At 44.3% G+C, this 15,388-nt stretch overlaps 1 protein-coding gene across 1 annotated transcript in view; it reads right to left on the bottom strand.

Annotated features, from left to right (window-relative positions):
- The window catches only part of MORN5 (MORN repeat containing 5), a 79,096-nt gene that overhangs the window by 15,124 nt on the left and 48,584 nt on the right, over positions 1-15,388 (bottom strand). The gene's annotated exons all lie outside the window — the stretch shown is intronic.

Genomic DNA, 15,388 nt, shown 5'->3' on the forward strand with positions numbered 1-15,388 from the left:
AGGCCTATTATGATAGGGTACACGGACATATGATACACTTTGGCGGTCATTCCAACCCTGGCGGTCCGAGACCGCCAGGGTTGGGGACCGCGGGAGCACCGCCAACAGGCTGGCGGTGCTCCCATGGGCATTCTGACCGTGGCGGTACAGCCACGGTCAGAAACGGAAAACCGGTGGTGTACTGCCGGTTTTCCGCTGCCCTGGGGAATCCTCCATGGCACGCAGCTTGCTGCGCCGCCATGGGGATTCCGACCCCCATACCGCCATCCTGTTCCTGGCGGTTTCGGCCGCCAGGAACAGGATGGCGGTATGGGGTGTCGTGGGGCCCCTGGGGGCCCCTGCAGTGCCCATGTCAATGGCATGGGCACTGCAGGGGCCCCCTAACAGGGCCCCACAAAGATTTTCAGTGTCTGCCATGCAGACACTGAAAATCGCGACGGGTGCAACTGCACCCGTCGCACCCCTTCCACTCCGCCAGCTCCATTCGGAGCCGGCATCCTCATGGAAGGGTGTTTCCCGCTGGGCTGGCGGGCGGCCTTCTGGCGGTCGCCCGCCAGCCCAGCGGGAAACCCAGAATAACCGCGCCGGTCTTCTGACCGCGCAGCGGTATTCTGGCGGCTCCCGCCGGCCCTGCGGTTACCGCGGCCGGCGGGAGTCAGAATGACCCCCTTTATGTCTTTCTATGCTAATACAAGATGGTGGGGGTCTTCATAATCTTGACCCTCGTCTTTACAATTCTATCTCTTGTACTGTTCATGATCTTGCTTTGTGTTTGCTTGCTTTTCTCTAAGTGCGCCGGGTATGCCCAGACGTGGGTCCCGGGCTCACTGTGCCACTGGATTCAAGCTAGCCTGGCTGATGAAGGGTGATTCCCTGAAAGTGGTCCCAGGATGCTTGTTTCCGGTCCAGGGAGGACCTGGCTTGGCAGTTCGGGCTGGACTGGTCCCATGGGGAACAGAATCAAGACTGATTTCCATATGGCAGGGACCACACTGGGGTGGCATAGTGAGCAAAATAATTGATGGATTAAACCCAGATCTGTGACTGGGGGTGAATGTTTGATTGGTTCCACATTCCGTCCATCATTTGTGTTTGCCTGTTCATTATCTTAATCATTGAAGCCAATACAATTTTCTGCATTGTATTAAATAACAACTATTGAAACATTACTGCATCTTCGTTATTGCCTGTGTTTGGTTGAGACATAATATATCTGTGAGAAAGGGGTAATCTCCGTTTAACCACGACACTCCCTGAGATGTCATACTTCTGAGCCCATGCGTAAAGGCTGCCACAAATGACCTTTGACTGTTTGGGTTGTTGGTGAAGTACTGCTAGTGAGCCGGAAGGGTTGGGACTACAGTTGCAACTTGTTGTAGGATAGGTATAGTCACCTACAAACATAAGTACTGTCATCCTTAAACCAGCAGTCTTTCCCAGAGCAACAGTCCAAACTACGACCTCTCCTCAGAAAGACACAACTGCAAAAGGCCATGAAAATGCCTTATTTCTTCCTTATTATTAATGAAAAAGATGTCTCTCTGATTATTATGACAAGCAGTGATGGCTAAAAAGAAATGAAAATTAACTAGGATCAGCTACATGTATGATGAACTTTGAGATAATCTAACGAGGCCTGTAAATAAATGAGATGATTACAAGTCAACAGCAAAAGTGGCTGCACCCATAGTCTGCAAAAGCTAGGTCTGCATAGGGTAAATTTCCAGGAATTAGGCTCAAACGTTTAGCAGTAGAGGGAAGGGATAAATAATAATCTACTCCTGCTGAACTAAAGAGATGTAGGACTAGTGGAAGGTATATGGTTTTTGTTGGGGAACATAATCAAGTAAACCAAATCTGTCATTACCCAAACATCGTTAGAAGGATCTTCTGTGAACTGCTGGAATGGACTTCTTCTGGGGTGTCACGTTGATCAATTGGATTAGGTGGCATAGAGGGATTTGTTTGCCCAATACAGGGGAAAGAGAATTGCATAGGAAATTAATTCTCCCATTATTCCAGGAGTGATAAACCTCTATTCTCTGATAATTGGACAAAGGGGTTTCCGGTTTATCTCCCACTAGTGATCAGCGTGGTAGACTCTGTTCATGATATTAGCATGGATGTCGCTTTTCCCTGCCAGATGGTACAAAAGGGAAACGTTTTGTTCTGGATCACTTCAAATTATAAGACCTTTAACTGAAAAGCTAGGTGGTGCACAAAATACAACTTTGTTCTGTCCTGTTTGTTCATTTAAAAAACATCTGCCATGTAGTGTCTGATTTTCAGCCCACACCACATGCCCTATAAATTTAGATAATATACATGGAGTGTTATTTTTCCTATGGGAACTAGAATACATAAGGCAAAGTGACAGCTAAGTAACACAGTGCCACTTGTCTAGGTCATGATCTATAGACGCTGAATATACATTCCTGTTTGATATATTTATGGAATGTGCTAGTTTAGTATGTTTGTACTTGAATTTCTAGCTAATTAAATACTTAATGTTTTTCATCAGAATGGTTTGAAGACTCACAACCTGAATCACACCTAATTTCGAAACTTGGCTGAAGGGTAAGCAGGTAGGTGTGATTGGGTGATGGTTGTTAATGTGCATCAGGGGTGCAACCTAGATCCATGCTCTTTCACTGCGAATTGGCTGGTAGCCAGTAACATGTGACGGATTTGCATGACTCCTGGATACCTAGATGCACATTTAGCAACAGACTCATTTTCTAACAGCTGTAGGTCCAGGTTTGCGAGTAGAGGGACATAAACATTTTGCACCAGATACACTGTGCACTTGCAACCAATTGCCCCTACGTCAATGCTACTTTGTGAATCATGCCCTCGGTCTTTAACATCTACTCCATGGAAATGTGAATCATAATGAAAAACTAGACTAGCAATTTTATGCAGTAAAGACATTCAGCACCAGAGTCCTCCACGCATTCCTCATGCTTACTCAAAGTTGCTCCTGTTCGAAGAAAAACAATTGGTAAAATCCTCGTCCGCTTCCATTCACCTGTGTTGGGTTGACATCTTTTCTAGTCTACATCTGGAGATTAACTCAAGGGGCTTCTTGGTGCAACACCAGATCCACGGCAGTACATCTCCATTGCGCATTTGTCAACACAACAAAGGCCGCCGGTGGTACATAGGTTCACTTTTCAGTAATGAAAAAATGACTAAAGAAGTAGGGTTCAAGACAAGAAAAAAAACATTACCATCCCTAGGTACAACTCTAGAATAGTTGTGCCAAGGTATCGTAATGGGAGAATACATTTGTGACCAGGCTGTGTCTAACCAAAAACTAGATTGCCCAGAAATGCATGAATTATTACTTCCCTAGGAGTTATCAACAGCCCCTTGGTGGAGTATTTTCTTCTCATTTCGGCAAAAAACAAAATTAATTTGTGCTCAAATATGTTCTTTTCAAATGCCCTTATGAGGTCAACTGCTCAGACCTCAATACAGGGAGCATCCAATTATGAAACAATATATTCCGTTGAATGAAAAACGTTCTTCTTTATACTATCAAAAATGTTGTGCCTCCTAAACAGCCTTCTCGACACCCAGCTGATCCTCTCACTCACCAAGGACCCCGCCACCGCCAAAACCAACCTCCACGACAGACTGCATGTCATTGCCAACTGGATGGAGAATAGCCGCCTCAAACTTAACTCAGACAAGACAGAGATCCTCATCCTCGGGTCCAACCTCTCCGCATTGGACGACTCCTGGTGGCCAGCCACTTTAGGAACCGCACCAACACCCACCACCCACCACCCACACGCACAACCTAGGTTTCATCCTAGACTCATCGCTCACCATGACCCAGCAAGTCAACACCGTCTCAGCTTCCTGCTTCAACACCCTCTGCATGCTTCGCAAGATCTTCTGATGGATCCCCACTGAAACCAGGAGGACGGTCAACCACGCCCTCGTCAGCAGCAGACTGGACTACGGCAACGCGCTCTATGCGGGAACCACGGCCAAGCTCCAGAAGAAACTACAACGCATACAGAACGCCTCCGCACGCTTCATGCACAATATCCCACTCCACGACCACATCTGAGCCCACCTCAGAAACCTACACTGGCTTCCCGTCACCAAGAGGATCACATTCAAACTCCTCATCCACACCCACAAAGCTCTCCACAACGCGGGCCCTGCCTACCTCAACTAGCGACTCACCTTCCACACTCCCACCCGTCAACTCCGCTCCGCCAACCTCGCCCTCGACACCGTCCCTCACATCCAATGAACTACAGCCAGTGGCAGATCCTTTTCCCACCTTGCCGCCAAGACCTGGAACACCCTCCCCACCCACCTAGGACAGACCCAGGACCCCCTGACCTTCAGGAAACGCCTCAAGACCTGGTTATTCGAGCAGTAGCAATCCTTCCCCACCCCACATCAGCACCTTGAGACCCTAGCGGGTGAGTAGCACGCTTTACAAATGATTGATTGATTGAAATGTTATGCACAACTTATAAAAAGGGGGTGCCATTAGTCACGATGGTTTCTGAAATCCGAAGGAATAAATAAAGGAAACACACTGTACATGTAAAAAAAAAAGTATGACGCAACTGAGTATTTACATTCAGTTTCAGATCTACAAAACCAGGACTTAAATTGTGGTATTAGGGAAGCACATCCAGAATGTGACCAAAGCTATTGTTATGACAACCCTGTCCATGAGACAACAGGGACAATCTAGCTCTTTCAGAGGCCTGTCATTTCCAAAATCTCCATCTTCGGAAAAGAAACATAAACAGCAGCCAAACGTGTTTTCTTTTGCCAACGTTGCTGGAAGTCCGTCTTTTCCTATCTTTTAGTTGCATTTTAATTTTTCAGGAAGATGACGGAAGTTTTGAGTGTGAGCAGCATCATGTTTACAAATTGCAAAACACCACAGCAGCAGAGATTCACTCGATAATTCCAATACAGCTATAGTTTACTTAATTTTCCCAAAAAGAATACGATTTTAGAGAGCAATAGATTCAGGGGAACCCCACCCACACTACAGCTTTGTGTACAAATGACAGGTTTTCATTAGTGATTCAGGCACCTATTAACAGCACCTCGCATTCATTACAACACAAGGAGCGAGTGCCCTGCAACGAGTCAGTTACACACTGAGTGTATTCCTTGCACAGCAAGTATCAAAGAGCTAAATAGTACTTCTGAGAGGCCCAGCACACTGAAGAGAGCACAGAGCTGTTAATTGATGCAGTTGGCCGGCTATTTGAATGAGTACAGCTGCAACCTCTTCAGAACTAACCCCCGAAACAAGACAAACTGGGAGCATTGTGCTGAACAAGTCGATAGGCCCGCCCTGATTGTGTGTAATTGTCAGCAGTGATCTCTAACAGCCTCTTGACTCCTCATTGGCCACTCTACCTGGCTGTGCAGCTAACAATTTGAGGCACAGATGCCCAGCGTTTATGGAGCAGCTGCTTGCTGGCTGAGACTGGTCCCTCTGTCCCCTCGTGCTTTCTGTCACCTCTGCAGCATCAGAGGAGGCCTGAGAAGATCACATTTAATCAATATAAAAAGGCAAATAAATATCGAGAGCTCATAATTGCGGTCAGATACAGAGCAATTATAACCTGGCACAAGTTAATAGCCTGAATATGTAAATGTGGCTCCCCGAGTGCATCTACAACTTCTAATGAGCCATTTCTAAAGAATATCTTTAACATAAAAAGCTTATTGTTCCAGGTCTAGACCGGTTCGTGTCAGTCTCTTTTGTAATTAAAATACAGATTAGTCTGCCATATTTGATGTTTGAAATTCTACGCAAGGACTTAGATAAATGATCCATGGACCATATTTACCTTTTCAAACACAGCATATACCTCTCCCCCCCTGTAAAAAGGAAATAAGGGGCAGGGTAAACTCAGATCTCTTCCCTCCTAGGCACCCGGCAGAACCGGAGTGGTGGGGAAAGGTGTTGCCATCTGATGTGATGAGGGCTCCAGCATTGTCCTTCTCCCGATGCTCCTCTTGCTCTGCACCGTGGGCCTAATTCTCAAAACATATCAGCAAATCGAAAAGTCGGGGCGCTCAGGTTTCTCAGTTCTATGCGTGAACTGGTTTTCTCGTTAAATGCTGGGGATTGCAGTCCTCTTTACCTCATTATAAAACCGGAACTACAAGTCCCAGTATCCAAAGTAAATATCTATACTGGATGACTTACATGTGGGAGTGAGAAACTTGGGAGCTCTCCAAAGTTTAGAAGCACCATCAGTTGTATTAGGTGTACTCTTAGTAAGCTATTCACAAACCAAATGAAACAAAATGTTATTGCTTTTGGGGATTTGCAACGGTTAAACAGCAATACAAGGAATTTAAGACGTGTAGATCCCATCTGTACTGCCAGTGATGACTGGTGGATGAATTATCAAACAAAATCTGTTTACTGTAATTTTCATAGAATAAATTAAGATTACCTTGATTTTTAAAAAATTTACTCACATGGGAAAAAACCCTATTATGAAAAGTCTTCTCCCTCATGCGTCCCCATTGAACTGGACATGTTTGGGTGTTTTTACACCCCTTCTGCACACCTATTCCAGACTTTTGGTGGAACTAGCAAAGCAAAACAAAAACGCTGTGGGATAGCGTTTTGGTGGAACTAGAACTATGTGCCCGAGTTAGATGAGATAAACTATTGAGGAGGTTTATAAATCGAGTAGCGAATCGGAGATTTAAGCTCGAGTAGAGAATTGGAGATTTAAGCTCGAGTAAAGAGGATGTTAGGGCTACATGTATCAAAGTTTTGTTTTGCGACTTGCAATTTGCAAAACCGTATGTAGTGTAGTGTCAGTGACACTATTTGCGACTCGCAAGGGGGTCGCAAATGCCCACCTCATGATTATTCATGAAGTAGGTCTCAATTTGCAACCCCCTTGGGAATGGCAGCCCTCACAGGGATAATGGCCTGCTGGAGACAGCAGACCACCATGTCTGTGAATGCTTTTAAATAAAGCAGATTTTTTTTTTTTTTTTTTTTTCAAATGCAGCCCGTTTTCCTTAAAGGAAAACGAGATGCATTTCAAAAACAAAAAATTAAATGTTTTTGTTTCATTTTTTCCACTGTCTGCTCTGAAAAAATGTTTTCAGTGACATTCACAAAGGGGAATGGGTTAGCACCAGTGTGACACTGGTGCTAACTGCAATTGTTTTGCGACCGCATTCGCGGTCACAAAACAATCATACATGGGACTCCGAGTCGCAATTAGGAAGGGAACACCCCTTCCTAACTGCCAGTAGCAATCCCGTTTTGCGATTCAGTAAAAGGTTTACCGAACTGCAAAACTGGGTTTGTACATCGGGAAGTGCATTTTGCATGTCACAAACAGCCAGATTCGCTGTTTGCGACGTGCAAAATAGTTCGTACATGTGGCCTTTAATTCTTTAAAAAAAAAAGAAAATGCACTGAAAGTTTATCATAAGTACAATATTACAAATCAAATTATTCGCCACCATTTCACGGACAGGCCACTTACATCTTGTTAACCACAGATATTTTTCCATATATCCCTGTCTGCACTTAAATTTGTAGACGAAAAGCCATAACATCTGTACGTAATATGTAAAAAGTTTGCGAAACAATATTTCCTTAAATCTGGGAGACAGAGGCCTCCTTCTTTTACTGGATGACAGTGCATCCATAGCCTTGGAACTTTATTAGCCCATAGAAATGATGAAAACATCCCCTCTAGCTCCTAAAAAAAAAATCATCTGTAATGCCCAGGGGAGCGCAGTGAAAAGGAAATTACATAGGAGGAGAATGGAAATACGACCCAGGGCAGAGAGGCCTATAATCGACAGGGACAGACTTACCCATTCACTAAACAAGTTCATAATTTTAGTTAATAGGGCAACATAATTTAATGTGTACAGATCATTGACATTTTCAGAGACATACACCACTAAATATCATTTTGGTCTGGTGTTAATTAACTCAGCAAGTAGTGTATCCACCGCCCAGTTACATAATACAGTTTCAGTTTTAGCCTTATTTATTTTTTAACCTCAGAGCTCCTGATATATTTGAAAAATCCCAAAGACCTGCTCCTGCATTTCTGTCTCCAGTTTTAGAAACAAATCTGTGTTGTCCGCGTATAGTTTGTTAGTCATACCCCTTATTAAAGCTGCCACACCTGTGTTCGTGCAAATGGCTATTGCTCAATGAACTGAGCAAATAGTAAAAGCGACTGGGGCCAGGTCTGTTGTGTACTTCTGCCACCTGGCATATACCAGTGCTCTAGGAATTAACAATTATTTGTGCCCTTGCGCCCTCATATAAATGCATTACAGTCTGTGTAAACCTCACGGGGAAGCCAAATTCCCTAAGAATAATAAACAGACTTTCCCAGCAGATCAAATCAAAAGAATTCTTGGCATCTAAAATCATCACCTGTGCTGGTATTTTATTTTGTGTGAAGTAAACAATGGCTTCAATTAAAAAGTTTGTATTACTAAATAATTGCTGTCCTGGCACGAAGCCACAATTATCAGGATCGACTATACAGTAGAACATATCACCCTGCGAATACGATTAGCCATAATTTGGCGAAAATTTTGTAGTCTACCTTTAACAAACTTATGGGTCTAAAAGATTTAAGATTTTCCTTACCCTTGCCTTTCTTTAAGAAACTGACAATTACCACAGTTTGAAAAGAAGGTGGGACCCCCTCCTCCAAAATGTGATTGGCCAGCTTTAAAATTTCCGAGTTTAATGCTGATGCAAATGTCTTATAAAATTCGTCCAGGAGGCCATCTTCGCCGGGTGCTTTTCCATTGGCCAACGACTTCAAGGCAGTTTTCACTTCTGCTAGAGTGAATTTGGAGATTATTGCGTGAGCCTGATCTACTTGTAATTTAGGAATTGGAAGTTTACACAGAAAAGATCCTAGTTGCGCCTCATCAACCTGCTGCTGCTTTTGATAAACCTGAGTACAATGCTTTAGAAAGGCAGTATGTATCTCGGTGGGTTCTATGACAGAGCTATAGTTTTCACTGCCCCAGAGAGATGTAATTTTATTATTCAATGAGCATTCTCGTGCCTGCCAACCAAGAAATTTGTCTGCATATTTGCTTTCCTCATAGACCTGTGGATGGTACGCGGTATTGGCAGTTTATCCTAAAGTATAGTAATCGTCTTGCATGCAGCTACTAGCCTGTCTCAAGGCCTCTCTACTAAGAGAACTTCTAATTTGTGAAAAATTCAAACTTGCAGAATGCAAAGAAGCCTCAAGTTCTATCCTGCTTGGCTAGCTCTATGCGCTGCACAATTTCTTTAGTAGTGACTAGGCTGCTTGCAGTAGCTTTAAAGGCTTCCCATACATTCTCCATCCAGGCTGAATTAGAATTAATCTCAAAAGAAGAAATATCTGAACACCACTCCTCCTTTTCCAAACTGACTCTGCTAAGAGACTACCTACCACCTTCCCTTTCTAGTTTAAAACCCAAGACCTCCATCTTTACTAAAGCGTGATCTGAAAACCCAATTTGGATATGCTCATAACTTTTTAGTTGCAAATTTCGTGAACAAAGAAAATCATCCAGTCTAGATGCAGAATTATATTTGGGTGAATAGCAGGTACATTTGCTTGCTTCTGGATACTTCTCTCATCATAGGTCAGCAAGATTAAGTATTCTTGTGTATGGTGCTAACAGTTGGCCATTTGTGGCTTGTTTTGCTTCTGCTTGCCTTATGAAGAACCCTGCTCAGGGTTTGGGACAAAGTTGAAATCTCCCCCCAAAATTAATAAACCAGGCATATCAAGCAGGGTCTGACACAATTCCATCAGGGGTGATGGGCCGTCCACAACTGGCGCATATAACGTGGCAAAAGTAAGCCTAGTTTTAGCAAGCCGGCCACTTACTAGTAACCATCTGCCATTTGCATCATTCTGGGAGAATGTAACCTGAATGGGAAAATGCTTATTAAAATAAAGTGCCACCCCCTGTGTGCCACATTCGAGCTAGACATGCAACTGTACTCTGCCCACCACCCAAACATTTTGTAAGCGTTATTATTCTTATACTTAAAATGTGTTTCTTGAAGAAACACAACGTCAGGGCAATGGGCCCTGATCCAAGCATCTACAGCTCGGGCATTTTGTTTGCTATTGAGGCGGTTTACATTCAACGTGACTACCCTTATATTGTTCTTGCATGATGCCATTTAGCCTTTTGAATACCTGGGCCTAAAACGTTTCTCCCTTCCATTGCGCCTGTGTCACTTCGTGATATTAAGCATTGAAGCACCTGTGTCACTTTGTGATAGTAAGCATTGAAGCGCCTGTGTCACTTTGTGATAGTAAGCATTGAAGCGCCTGTGTTACTTCGTGATATTAAGCATTGAAGCGCCTGTGTCACTTCGTGATATTAAGCATTGAAGCGCCTGTGTCACTTTGTGATAGTAAGCATTGAAGCGCCTGTGTCACTTTGTGATAGTAAGCATTGAAGCGCCTGTGTTACTTCGTGATATTAAGCACTGAAGCGCCTGTGTCACTTCTTGATATTAAGCATTGAAGCGCCTGTGTCACTTTGTGATATCAAGCATTGAAGCCGCATTGAAGCCGTCAGACCTCCCAAATTCCTTAAATACTACCAGTCCTAGTGCAATGGTAAAGAACTCTCCCATTTTTCCTCCTGCTGCTCATAAACAGAATAATACTTGTAAATCAACAGCCTATCACTCTGTCTTCTTCACCAACTCCTGAAGAAGCGCCTGTGCCTGGCTTATATAATTAAAGAGAAAGAATTGACCTTTGGCTAAGACCCTGAGTTTTATTTGTTGTACTATGGTTGCTTGTGCTCCATTGGCTTTGAAAGCATCAATCATTTTAACAAAGTGTTTCCGAAACAGCTGACATGTCTGAAAAAATTCAGAAGTGGGGCACCTCAGGAGTCAAAAGTCTTCCTTGCAATCGCTTTGGTGAAAATGAGTTCCTTTACTCAAAAATCGGCAAACTTTAGCAGAATTCTACGTGGGTACTTTGCCCCTGAAACGTGTTGACCGGGGACTCTGTGTGCCCTTGAAATAATCAAGCCACCAGCTAATTCTGGAATTGCCTGTTTCAAAAGAGAACCTGCCTGTTCTTTTACTTGTGGACCTTCACTTCCCTCCGCATCTCCTGCTAATCGAGGTATTGAACGTCCAATATAGTTCTCCAATTCCTTTAATTTATTCCGCTGGTGAATTTAGTTTTTTTCTAGTTGCAAAACTACCCGTTGCATGCTGTAGTTTTCGTCTCCTAATACTGAAACGTGATTTTTAGGCTCCTTCAGTCTCTCCAGAATCAGAGTTCGAGTACCCTCTATTTTGGACAGTCTCTCCTGGATTGTGGCAATCTCCTGTGCCTAGGTGCTACTCAGTTCTCTGATTTCAGCCAGAATAGTGTACAAAGTACTTTTTGCTGGTAAGGCAAGCCTTTCTTCAAGTTTGTTTTCCTTCAAACTTTGCTGGGCTGTCTGGAAAGGCCCCTCTTCGGCCATGATTCTCACTGGTATCGAGGCTGATATGCCTAGTGCGGCGAAGGTTTATGTGCGGCTCCCCTCATCATCTTTCCGCCTCCATCGAACCCTGACGAATGTACATTTTGCATCTCTGCTTGAACCGAAGCGTTTTCCACATAGAGGGTGTTGCTTAAGGCCGAGGAGGCAGGGGGTCGCTGGGAGGGAATGCATCAGGAGACCCATCTGGGCCCGTAAGTGCTGGCCCTGAACTAGATAAGTCTGCAGTGAATGACTCAGATGCTGCTATGTCCCTGATAATTTCGGGCTCGTCGCAGCCCATTTGGTTAGACAGACGGAACCCGCCTAGCATCTCTCCTTTCAGGTTTGCCAATGCTTGCAAGTTCATTTTATGTAGAGAGCTACGAGGCGCTTTCACAACAGCTGAGACCCTCCCTGAACTTTGCATTTCAGTTTAAGGGCAGGTGTCAACTGATCAGAAGTGGCAGCGTTGGTATGCTTTCCGTGAAGGGGGACCGAACGTTTCTCACCAAATTTTCGCCATAATTTATCAGCTGTAAATCTGCGAGCAAACAGCATGGGATCCGCAATGTATGCATAGGCAGCTAGCATATGTGCAATTAGTGCATGGTCACATAGTGCCCGACTTGCGAATTTCTACAAGAGCAGCACAAATGGCCCTTTCATTGCTCGTGGAAAACCAGAAAAAGAAGAAATAGCTACCAATCACTACCCTGGTGGATGTGCTCGATGATTTAAACAAGCTAACTTCCATATGTGCTAAAGCTCCACATTATCCAAGGATGTACATCATGCCGGTCTACTGGTAAAATCTTTCTGATCCTTTTTAAAGAAATCTTTTATCAGCGAGATTGCAAAAGAGAGGCCAGAGAGTAGCTTTTACAATATACTGTGTTCGTTGCAAACTGCATTTTTAGAATTCAGATTTAGCCATAATGGAAAATTTGCAGTACTGTCACTTGCCTGGCATGTTCTGCTTCTAAAGCTACGCTATGCAGAACGTTTTCCATTTCCAGTGTACAGTGTTCTTGTGGAAGGCAGCTGCACCTCTTTAAGGATACTTCTCCCAGTCTGGTAGTAGATCAAGGCAGCTGTACTCTGCAGCCAGATGGTGAAGTTCCTGATGGAAGTCTAAAGTGGAGCATCTTATCTGACACACTACACAGGAAATTCAGGCTGCACAGCATTCTCCATGTAGGTTCATGTGACAGAAGGGGAAGCTCTGTGTACCACCATTGCCGGAACTAGTTCAGAGAAACCATTTTCATCCTGTCCTTTCATCCTGTGCTGCTTATTGTTTTCGAAAAAAGTGGAATTTGAGGAAAAGAGTTAATATATTTTCCCTGCACAGTCTTCTAAAAGGGCATAGACCCAGACTTGGGCATAGCTTTAGGATTTTGTGTTTCTGACATTGCTAGCAGATCAATTTAGATTTTTCCCCAGTCACTGAAGATTTTGCTGAGAACTTCATCATTTAAGAACCATTTGTACTCTAACTGCATAAATCACCTCAGTTTGTCTGTCTTTTGTATTCTGGAGACATGGTGGATGGACACCATGACATTGATATTCAGAGTCTGAGACCACATTATCTGTGTCTCTCATGACAGAATATTTGACCTTGTACCTTGCGCTCAGTAGACATAATACACTGTTGTAAATTGTTGACAGGGGCAGACACAGGCTGTCTGTCCAAGTAGATGACTGGAAAAAAAGATTTCAGAGCTAGGTGGACTACTTTTAGTTCCTATATGTTTTCTTGTATGGTTACTCCGTGGGAGACTATGGGCCTAATAAAGACTTCAGCGATCCTTTTCCAGGACCACCGAAGCCGCTGCAGCCAACAGACTGCCCACTTGTGGTCTGTTGGCCTCCATATTAGGAGTATCTGGAGGATTTGGGCCCATTCCTGGGCGGAAGTCCGACTCCGAAGTGGCGGTTGCATCGCCAGCACCGCCACGGCAGCAGGACTCTGCCTATCATATTTCAAGCCGTAATACACAGTGGCGCAGTCCTGCTGGCGTCATGGTGCTGGCGGTGCAAGACAGCCAGAACCCATCCCCTCCCGGACGTCCTCCTCGACAGAGAAGGTAAGTGAGCGCCCGAAAGGTGGGTGAGGGTGTGTATCTGTGTGTGTGGGTACGTGCCTGCAGAGGGGGTGGAGAATGCGTGCATGTATGCGAATGAATGTGAATGTGTGTGTGCTTGTATGTGCACGTTTATGGGGGTGATTGAGTGCATGTTTGCGAGTGAGTGGGGATGTCTGTGTGGATGTATGTGAATACTGAGGGGTGTGTATGTGAATGCATGCATGTGTGAAGGGGTGGGGAGGTGTTTGTGGGTGTGTGGATGGGTGGGGCGGTTTGCAGCCTTGTAACCTGGCCGGCAGGCTGAGGCATGCAGCCGGGTTGGAGGAGATCACTGCTGGCCGCAATAGTGCGGCCACACTGGCGGGCCAAGCGGCACTGTGGAGGCTTGGCATTTGCCAAAACCCACAACTTGTGATGTGGCGGTCCTTACCGCCGGGTCCACGGCAGAAGGACCGCCACGGCGAGCCTGGCAGTCTCATGACCGCCAGCCTGATAATGAGGCCCTATATCTCTTGTACTGACTGGTCATCCAAGAGAGCTTTCCAACCTTGCTTCATGAAGTCAATATGGATGCCTTAATCTTCATTAACACTATGGAAACTATTAATGAGTCCAGAAGGGTTTCTTGATTACAAAAAGAGGGTCTTGGTTCAGAGTGTATAACATTTTCTTGTATCCTTTTTGTGGCTTTGACCAAAGTCAATGTAAGAAATGGGTCATGGTTGGCCGGAGTCGACTTGGAGGCAGAGGAAGAAAGGGCCTCACTGGTGCTTGGGACTGTAGCATTTTGAAGGTTATAGAAATGTCTTCTTCACTGATGGTTCTAATGCTGACCTGTTTTCAAAATCCTTTGTTAGTGTGTCATGGAATGCCATAATTCTGTCCTGATTTAGGTAGAATCCAAAGTTCAGCTGGAATACCAACTTCAGCCTGAGTCAACATCAAGAATCTAGAGCAGTGAAAGAGATGCATCATGTTATGGTTCCTATGTCCAGTGCCAACTGCGGGACCTAAATTGGTCTTTAAGATACAACAGCAAATACCACCAATGGCAGCATTGGTGTATTTGGCATTTTCACTGGAGGGCTTTGTATTACTTCTCCTGATGAAAAAGCCCTTTGTGGCTCCTCAAGAAACTATCATCTAGTGCTGATAGAGATGAGGTCCTCTTGCTTTCCATGCATGAGAGCATTTCAGTAGTACTGGTTTGGGCATGGAGTCTTGCAAATTATTGGTAACTAAAAGAGACCCACAGAGCTGGACCAAAAATTGTAGTGTGTTTTATGTAGTCTTGGCTGTGAACAATTGTATTGTGTTGAGTGTTGTCTTAACATTGATCAATATGTCACCAAAGTTCTCAACGATTAATGTCTTGACACCAAATTTTGCTTTGACGTCAATGATATCGCCATTCCTCAGTGGATCCTGCTAGGTGTTACGGGGGTCCAATAGTTCAAATGTGTACAGATCACCTTCTTTGCCACTTAAACTGTAATGAGACCATGAAGTAGAGGGTTCTGGATGCTTTCCTAAAAGGCAAGTTCCATATCTGTCCATCAGACTACTACTTCTATGTGCTAAGTTAGACACTGTCACTGATTTTAACTCCGTGTAATGTAACCACAGATTTGTGTTTGTTTTATTTTGACACAGTATCACCAAAATCAGTTAAAAAATAAGGTTCACTAAGCATAGGCCCTTTCATATTGTACTGAATGATTACTAAAGTGACATTGTATTGACAATTAGGAATAGCCCTCTGTTTAAAACTTACT

This window comes from Pleurodeles waltl, chromosome 6 (genome assembly GCF_031143425.1).
Source record: "Pleurodeles waltl isolate 20211129_DDA chromosome 6, aPleWal1.hap1.20221129, whole genome shotgun sequence".
In the NCBI taxonomy this organism is placed as follows: domain Eukaryota; kingdom Metazoa; phylum Chordata; class Amphibia; order Caudata; family Salamandridae; genus Pleurodeles; species Pleurodeles waltl.